Here is a 9,063-nt window from a genome sequence, read left to right as displayed (position 1 = left end):
TCGGACAGTCTACAATTTGATTTTTCTTAGTCAGGAACTGTGTCCAGAATTGTCTGGCCGATTCCCCTGGCTGCTGGATTATGTGGCTCAAGTCATCAGCATCCGGTGGCCGCACATAAGTGCCCTGGAAGTTGTCAAGAAATGTATCTTCCAAATCCTCCCAACTGCCAACGGAATCTGGTGGCAAGCTATTCAGCCAATGTCGAGCTGGTCCTTTGAGTTTTAGTGGGAGGTACTTGATGGCATGTAGATCGTCACCGCGAGCCATGTGGATGTGAAGGAGGAAATCCTCAATCCATACAACGGGATCTGTTGTGCCGTCGTATGATTCGATATTTACGGGTTTGAAACCCTCCGGGAATTCATGATTCATAACTTCATCAGTGAAGCATAGGGGGTGTGTGGCGCCTCTGTGCCAGGCTATATCCCGACGTAGTTCGTATGAGTCTTGTCTGCTGTATTCGGCCTGGCCGGATTTACTCTTGGTGTATCCGATGCGATGATCATCATCCCGTGTGGGCGCACGTGCTCGTGTCCCGTATATTGACCTTGCGATTTTTGCCTTACTGTCCAAGATGTCTCGCAGGTCCTCTGTGTTGCCCCAGGCCTTAGTATTTTTGACTGAGTGGCGACGGGGTGCGGTTTGAACTTTAGGATGAAACGCCTCTCTGGCTCGGCCGCGTAGTGGCCGGTCAGCCGCATCGTACACTGGTGAATGAGGTTTCAATGCTTCCTCCTTGAGGTGAGGTAGCAACCTGCGTTTTGGGTAACTCTTGGACAGGCGCTCGAGTTCATGCTCCTTGGCCGCAAGGACTTCGGTCCATCTGTCTGCTAGCAAGTCTGGATCAGCTTGAAGTTGTTGGTGTTTCTTCTTTAGGCTACTTGTCGTGGCCATAAGCTGGCGCTTGAAGCGCTCTTGCTCGATGGGGTCCTCAGGCACGATAAACTCGTCATCGCCGAGGCTCGCCTCGTCTTCAGAGAGAGGCATGTAATTGTCCTCCTCCGGTTCTCCATCTGCTGCCTGCTCTGGGGGGCTAGCTTGTTCGTCCTCTAGCTCTGTACCGTGCTGGAGGGGATTGTTGTTGTCTTCGGCGCTATCCGAAGTGTTATTATCTCCTGTGCCGGTATCACTGCTCTTGCTGTGGCGGGACTTAGAGCGGCGCCGCTGACGTCGGCGCTTGGGTTGCTGCTTGGAGGGGTCATCCTCCGCTTTCTCGTCGCCATTGGCTTCTTTGGGGGTGTCCACCATGTATATATCATATGATGAGGTGGCGGTCCAGTGCCCCGAGGGCGGTGGATCCTGTTCGTCTCCGACCTCGTCGTCCATACCGTCGAAGTCTTCGGAGCCAAAGTCGAGTATGCCGGTTAAGTCATCGACAGTGGCTACTAAGTGGGTGGTGGTCGGGCAGAGAATTTCTTCGTCGTCTGCATCCCATTCTAGCTGGACATAGTTTGGCCAAGGTTCTCCTGACAGGGAGAGAGACCTTAATGAATTTAGCACATCCCCGAAGGGTGAGTGCTGAAAGATGTCCGCGGAGGTGAACTCCATGATCGGCGCCCAGTCGGACTCGACGGGCACGAATATGAGCGGCTCAGAGTCCATGGCCGGAGATGAATCCAGTGATTTGGCGACACAGCTCTTGTAAGGAGTGAAGTCAGTATCCGGCTCTGTCACCACTGAGAGTGCGGCCTCCATGGCGGGGTCCATCCCTCCACTCTCAGATGGCGCGACTTGCTCCGGATTGATGGGCGGAGTAGCTGCGAATGCGATCTCCCGAACACTGTCCGATGGCAGAGTTACGTCATGCTCGTCAAGACTGTACGACGCGTCCGACATGGGCCTGAATCCGTCGAAGATCAAGTCTCCGCGGATGTCGGACGTGTAGTTCAAGTTTCCAAATCTGACCTGATGGCCAGGGGCGTAGCTCTCAATCTGCTCCAGATGGCCAAGCGAATTGGCCCGCAGTGCAAAGCTGCCGAATATGAAGATCTGTCTAGGGAGGAAAGCCTCACCCAGGACCGCATCGCTAGCGATGATTGAAGGAGCCATCAAGCCTTATGGTGACGACACAGTGGAACTCTCAATGAAAGCACCAATGTCGGTGTCAAAACCGGCGGATCTCGGGTAGGGGGTCCCGAACTATGCGTCTAAGGCGGATGGTAACAGGAGGCAGGGGACACGATGTTTACCCAGGTTCGGGCCCTCTTGATGGAGGTAAAACCCTACGTCCTACTTGATTGTTCTTGATGATATGAGTATTACAAGAGTTGGTCTACCACGAGATCAGAGAGGCTAAACCCTAGAAGCTATCCTATGGTATGATTGTATATTGTCCTGCGGACTAAAACCCTCCGGTTTATATAGACACCGGAGGGGGCTAGGGTTACACAAGGTCGGTTACAAAGGAGGAGATATCCATATCCGTATTGCCTAGCTTGCCTTCCACGCCAAGTAGAGTCCCATCCGGACACGGGACGAAGTCTTCAATCTTGTATCTTCATAGTCCAACAGTCCGGCCAAAGGATATAGTCCAGCTGTCTGGAGACCCCCTAATCCAGGACTCCCTCAGGAGCGACCAGAGGTGGTGCTGGTGGTGGGGAGGGAGAGGATGGAGTTCACTGTAGAAGCCCACTGAAGCACCCACCGCGCTCTGCATCATCAAGAACTACGCTTGTCACCGCCCTCGTCCCCGTGCCCTCCAGATCGAGCGTCGCTTCGTCCTCGTTGCCGCTAATTGGTGGAAGACATGATTTTTAGGTATGGGAGGCGGGAGTTGCACAGGGAAATGGACGGTGAGCAGGGAGGCGGAGGGGAGCGGAGGAGGAGGGGAGAAGCGGAGCAGGGGGGCGGCGGAGGAGGGGACGGGCAACGGAGCAGGGGAGCTACGGCGGAGGACGAGCGAGTGAGCTGAGTTGAGCTGAGCAGAGCAGGTGAGCGGCGGAGGAGTGCGGGTTGTGTCGGACTAAAGAAAAGGGGGGGGTGCAAAAAATCCACGGTGACAACTTTTCCCGGATGGAGAGAGGATAAAATAACAACTTTATTATTACCTCTAGGGCATATTTCCTTCAGCTATGGCCAGGGCAGCGGTTTATATAGAAATGCTAGGCGGAAGAGGGACGGACGTGTGGTGCCGAAGGAGATGCCTTGGCAACCACGTGCCATCAATGTGGATGGCAGATGGACGGGCGGCCATCGCGTCATTTGAAATGCAGTAGTCACCTGTACCAGGAAGCGGCACTGTCTCGGTCGACGTGTAACGCCCCGAACACACCCGCTGGTGGTCATTACTCCTGGCAGGATCTAGACTGGCCCCACAGATCAATACTAGTCTTTTCTACGCACTTTGTCCTCACTCATGCCCACCCGGGAGTAACTTCCCGGTTGGTAACCCATCCTGACACTACTCCAAGCTGAGCACGCTTAACTCACTCGTGCGCACCCGGGAGCAACTTCCCGGTCGATAACCCATCCTGACACTACTCCAAGCTGAGCATGCTTAACTTTAGAATTCTGTCCGAATGGGCTCTCGGAAAATAAGGAATTCCTTATTGATATGGGTAGTCTATCATCCCTAATAAGCCAGGCTATCACATACACCCCCACTCAGAGGAACCGACGTCCTCGTCGGGCCACAGGAACGTTCCTTCTTGGCACATACGTCTGTGCTTCCAGTCTGGCACATGTGCCATGCCGTGTGCCACGACGGGTCACAAACGTCATGCACAACATGATCGCGCACCTGTCCGCAAATATTCGTGTAACTGTGAGGGTCGGCTCTAATACCAACTTATAACACCCCGGACACACTCGCCGGTGGTCGTTACTCCTGGCGGGATCTAGACTGGCCCCACAGATCAATACTAGTCTTTTCTGCGCACTTTGTCCTCACTCGTGCGCACCAGGGAGCAACTTCCCGGTCGGTCACCCATCCTGACACTACTTCAAGCTGAGCATGCTTAACTTTGGAGTTCTGTCCGAATGGGCTCCTGGAAAAGAAGGAATTCCTTATTGATATGGGTAGTCTATCATCCCTAATAAGCCAGGCTATCACACGACGCGTCGCTTCAATGCCGGCGCAAGTGAGCGGCTGCGTCCACTTTGGCCGGGCATAAATGTGAGCAATGACGCTTTGGGGTGGCGGTGACCGTTTCAGCGAGAAACACGCGCAGGACAGGTGGGAGGGTTGATGGGCCAGGATGGTCACGAGCGGGCGTGGCAGCGGTCTGAACTCCCGTAAAGCCCCCCAAGGTTGTCTCTGGTTCGCGGGAGAAAGTACGTTTGTCCCGCGCTGTGATACGTCTCCATTGTATATACCTTTCCAAACTCTTTTGCCCTTGTTTTGGACTCTAATTTGCATGATTTGAATGGAACTAACCCGGACTAACGTTGTTTTCCCCCCTTCCCCATAGTAAGCCAGCCAATCATAGTAAGCCAGCCAATCCGTACCGGTATTTGATGGTGATGGTGAGGATGACTAACTTCGCTCTTGCAACCATGAATATTTTCTAGATACTACGGGCATATACCTTCTTCCGAAGGGTCCCCGTCCTATGGGGAAGCTATAAGGAATCACCCGCGAGCGAGGGCCAGTCTCAATTACGGTAGGAATGGAATACACCAATCATAACTCTGGTCTGGTCCCTAGTTCCCTAAGTAGTTAGTGAAACTTCCAGCTGGACTGATTGGATTTAGAGCTTAATGCTCCTATCTTTGAACTAGAATCTTAGCGCTTATTTCATGAAGATAGCTACTTTAATTGATACAAGAATGCCTACTTTGGACCAATAGGATCTACTCCTACTTGAATGCCAATCCAATCTCTTTCCCAATAAGAATTCCTAATCCCTAAATCCAAGCAAGGCATGATTGTTAGTCAGGATAACCAGCTTATGTACCGCATTAATAAGTACCGACTATGCTTTTTCCGCTTCTTGGTCAATAGGACCTACTTCTCTGGTAAAGTAACCTTCAAGACGGGTTTGGAAACTTAGGCATACAGCATAAAAAAGTTCAGAAACCTCCGTCTTTTGGTCCTATTTTATTCGATTCAATGTGGGAATGACTAAGACAAGTTAGGAAAAATAGATATGCATGCACCATAGAGGTTTATGCACCATAGGTTTGTACACAAGAATAGTAGTCACAGCGAGGGATACAAGCTTCTCATAGAGCCAAATTGAAATGGCAAGATAGAAATCTGCCGTTGGTGAAGATGGAAAGCTTTGTATATTCTACGCTCGCTTAGAGATGAATCATACTTGATCACTTGATTGACCCACTTGGTGCCATAGGGTTGCCTACTTTTGCGCTAAGGGATCTACCGCGGGCTGTGCCTAGTGGATCCCATACAGATCTATAACCTAGTCATTACTCAAAAGGTTTCTCGCTTGAATAGGCTGTAATAGATCCTTCGATAAGAAGAGGCCTAGCTGGCTTTATGGATCCTTCCTCGCAGAGATGAGAATGGAATCCAATAGAATCGAACATAGTCAAGTCAGCTTGAGGCAGAGGTATCCATCCTTAGGCCTGGACTCACGAGACCAGGTTGGGTGCGGAAAAGGTGATGAGAAGTGTTTGCATAGAATTTATGGGTGTTGGCTATTCCTTTCCTTGGCCATGGCCAGTAGAAAGAATGGAAACCTTGGCCAGTAGATGGAAAGGGTACGGGAATGGGGATAGGGAAAGTGTACCGTTTCTTGTTTTAGTATGGGTGCGTGCAACACTGATTATTGATCGAGGCTCGTAAAAGAAAGTCTTGGGTTTGATAGATCTCCTAGACTAGAATCACTCCTTCCGGCATGCAATACTTGAGTCGCCATCTCCATATCGGGGTCTGGGAAGCTCGTCTGTCTGTTTGGGGATTTCGATTTCCAATCTTAGGCTGTATGGAACAGAAGAATGAGAGAACTAGTTTCAAAGGATAGCGATAGCATTCCCGGAAAGTGAGCTTGACCCACGGATTCCAGAATGATGCAACAAGAAATGGTAGCTTTCTATGTTCCTAGGTGGATGGGTAAAGGCATTCCTAAGATGAAGATGCGGATGAAGATGGGGCTGGGCTATTGGTAACACCATTCCGGGCTCTCCAATTCGAATAGATCAATGGCTTGGTCTAAGCTTCCCTTGGTTCTTCCGTTTCGAGAGGAGGGGTATCAGATTGTGCATAGGTTGGTTGGTCAGGCTCGGTGTGAATACCTTTTGTGAGTGACTCACCATTCCTGCTTGATCTGTCTCCTGCTCCAGCCCCTGCTCCTGCTAGAAGGGCTTACGACGAATAGATTGATGGAATGGCTTTAAGTGAAAGGGAATCCGGCAGCTTATATAGAGCTAGTGAGAGGCCTCCTAGTCTATTTCGATGGAGGTCTCCTAATCGTTCTTTTTCTATGGGTTCAGGAATGCCATGCCAATAACAAATAGAGCAGCTAATGGTCAAGCCAGAGGCAGCAGGTCTCATTCCAGACTCCACTCAGAATACCCGGCTCTTTTTCTAGACTCCACTAGGAAGACCCTGCTCTTTCACAGATACGGGGATCAGACATGGCTATCGCTTCGACAGCTTCTCCGGATGAAAAGATGCCGCCCAATGGATGGAGTTGGAGGGACACGGAATCCTGGATATATTGCCTTGGTTCCGACTCTAAAGCGTTCTAAACAGATTCTTTCTGCATACTGATGTTGGCAGTTATACCTAGGTGATAGATGTATGTTGCTGGATTGGAAAGCTATACGATCCCTTTTATTCAATTATGACAGCTGAGAGGAATTTGGGATGGCCCCGCTAGAGTTTCCAAAATGAATCGAATTGAACCCTATTGTTTTTTCACTATAAATTCCATAGTATCATACAATAACCTTTGAGAAATTGTGAGAACGGGAAGATGCAATCATTTAGATGGTGAAAATAGCCAAGAGTTGAGCAACCCCTAAAAGCACTCACAATGAATGGTACCAGCGGATACCAACCAGATAGAAACATGCTAAGAAACCTCTGTTATAGCTGAAACTAATATACCAATCCTATCTGACCCTTTCCACATTCTTTTCTTAGTCACCTAACCTATGACTGCTTTTTCTTTTAAGCTTTATTAACCTTAACATTCGAATCTGCATCTGCTATTTCAGTTCTGTCTAAAGATACTATTCTTTGATCACTTGAAACATAGTAGAAAGCATCTAAAACAGATATTATTGTGGATTCCCTCTCCTTGTGGGCTGGACTCCTTTTTACATGGACAGACAGGAAAGTGGAATCTGAGGAATTAGCTGGAACAGACTCACCTTAGCTTTGAACGACTATATCCCCTCTTCTATCTACATATGGATATATATGGTCTTTAATAAAGGAAGATGATTTTAGCCAAGGACTAACACAGCTTCCATTTTGCAGCACATCTCTCAGTGGGAATAGCATCATCCATGACTTCAGGCACAGCTAGCTACGGGTAAGCACAAAAGGTAATGACGAGAGGGTCGTCCTATGTACCCTGAAAGAGAAACTATGTGATAGAAGCCCGCTTTCCCTCTCTTCTATCCCACCTAACCACTTCGGGTATCAGTGGCCTCATTATCTCCATGAACAGAGATCACTACACAAAAACAACTATATGAAAAACTTGCTTGCTTCTTCGAATCTCGAAATAACAGAACATATAGAAAGTGTTTTTGTGATGAGACCATTCTCTTCGGGGAACCTATAGAAAGATTATCAGACGGCTTTCATGATATTATGCTTCCTTGCCTGTGTGGAACATGTGTGAGCATTATGTTTTTCCAACAAGTGATCCGACTGGAAGAAGTGTTATATGAGGACTTCGAGATCAAATAGAGAATCTGTCTCTCCATTCCTCGTGAGCCACTTATTTCTCCGAAATCAGAGATCAGAGTGATTTTCCTCCTTTTTCCCAAATAGTCGACGGTCTTACACCATTGGGATACTTCGGATAAACTGGAGTACATATATGAGAGACCGGTGCTAAAACCTTTTCTCGAGATATCTTCCAGATTCTTAGGGTCCTTGCTCCGGATCTCGCCCCCCGGTGCGAAAGCAGTTGGTTCCGTAGTTTGAGAATTCTACTAATTCCAAGTATTTCATTATTATTATTAAATAAGAGAATATAAAAAGTAAAGAGGAGAAGACATAACCAGAAGAATTGTGAGAAATAAGTTAATTTATCAAGTTGAGGCATTTCGATTTGGATTTCAAATAAGAAAGAAAAAAAAGGATTTTGTGAAATTTAGGAGTCGTTCGAAAGCATCAAGAGGGAAGAACTCAGATAGAAAGGCAGGCGAAGTTGGCGGCCAACCTAATTCCCCTCCCAGTTGTACCCTTGTGCATCCCCTTCGTAAACGATTTCCACTGGATCTGGAGATTCCCCGGGTCCCCCCGAATCGTCATCTTCAGACCCTGAATCATCATCCTACCTTTTACGCTTCCTCGAAGAAGACGGGCCTGCCTCGTTCGCCCCATCATTTGCTTTTGTGCTTTCAGGGGATCCCGTGGAATGAGCCTCCTGCTCTTCCGCAGGCGCATCGGGGTCGGGAGAATCTGGTTCACCGAGCTCAGCGCGGCGAAACCGCTTCGCTAGATTGGTGGCTGTTGCGACGAATTCACTTGCGTCCCTGGCTTCCGTATAATCAAAGAAGATTTGTTGAAGAGTATCTCCTCCCTCACTATTCCAGAATATAAGATTTTCAGTGAACGATCGCGCAGACTCACCCTCCTCTAAAGGAAGAGGAGTGCCTACTTCATTAAATATTCTTTCAACCTTGGAAGTCAACTCCGAAATAATGTCTTCGGGATGGGCGGCGTGCGCCATTTCCTGCTGGAGGTCTGGTAGTCCGCCAATGGGAGGTTGGTCTATGGGAAAGTCACCCTCGTTAGGAGCATTGGTCATGACGAGAACATTGAGATCCGCGACATTCTCATTCCCAAGATGAAAGGCTATTCCTTGAACTCCGAATAAGATAACTAATGCCATTATTAGTACTGGCAACGCAAGACCAAACGATGGTATAGCAATGAACAAAAGAATGACACTTGGAAATAATGAACAAAGAATCAT

The 9,063-nt window shown here is 48.7% G+C and overlaps 1 pseudogene; it reads right to left on the bottom strand.

Annotated features, from left to right (window-relative positions):
• Positions 1-8,158: 8,158 nt before the first annotated feature.
• LOC147973716 (uncharacterized) lies at positions 8,159-9,063 on the bottom strand (annotated as a pseudogene).

The sequence above is a fragment of the Triticum urartu genome, chromosome 5A (genome assembly GCF_056163025.1).
Source record: "Triticum urartu cultivar PI428250 chromosome 5A, HENAU_Tu73, whole genome shotgun sequence".
Lineage (NCBI taxonomy): Eukaryota > Viridiplantae > Streptophyta > Magnoliopsida > Poales > Poaceae > Triticum > Triticum urartu.
The sequence above is the reverse complement of the archived record's forward strand: the minus strand, read 5'-3'. Positions and strand labels throughout refer to the sequence as shown.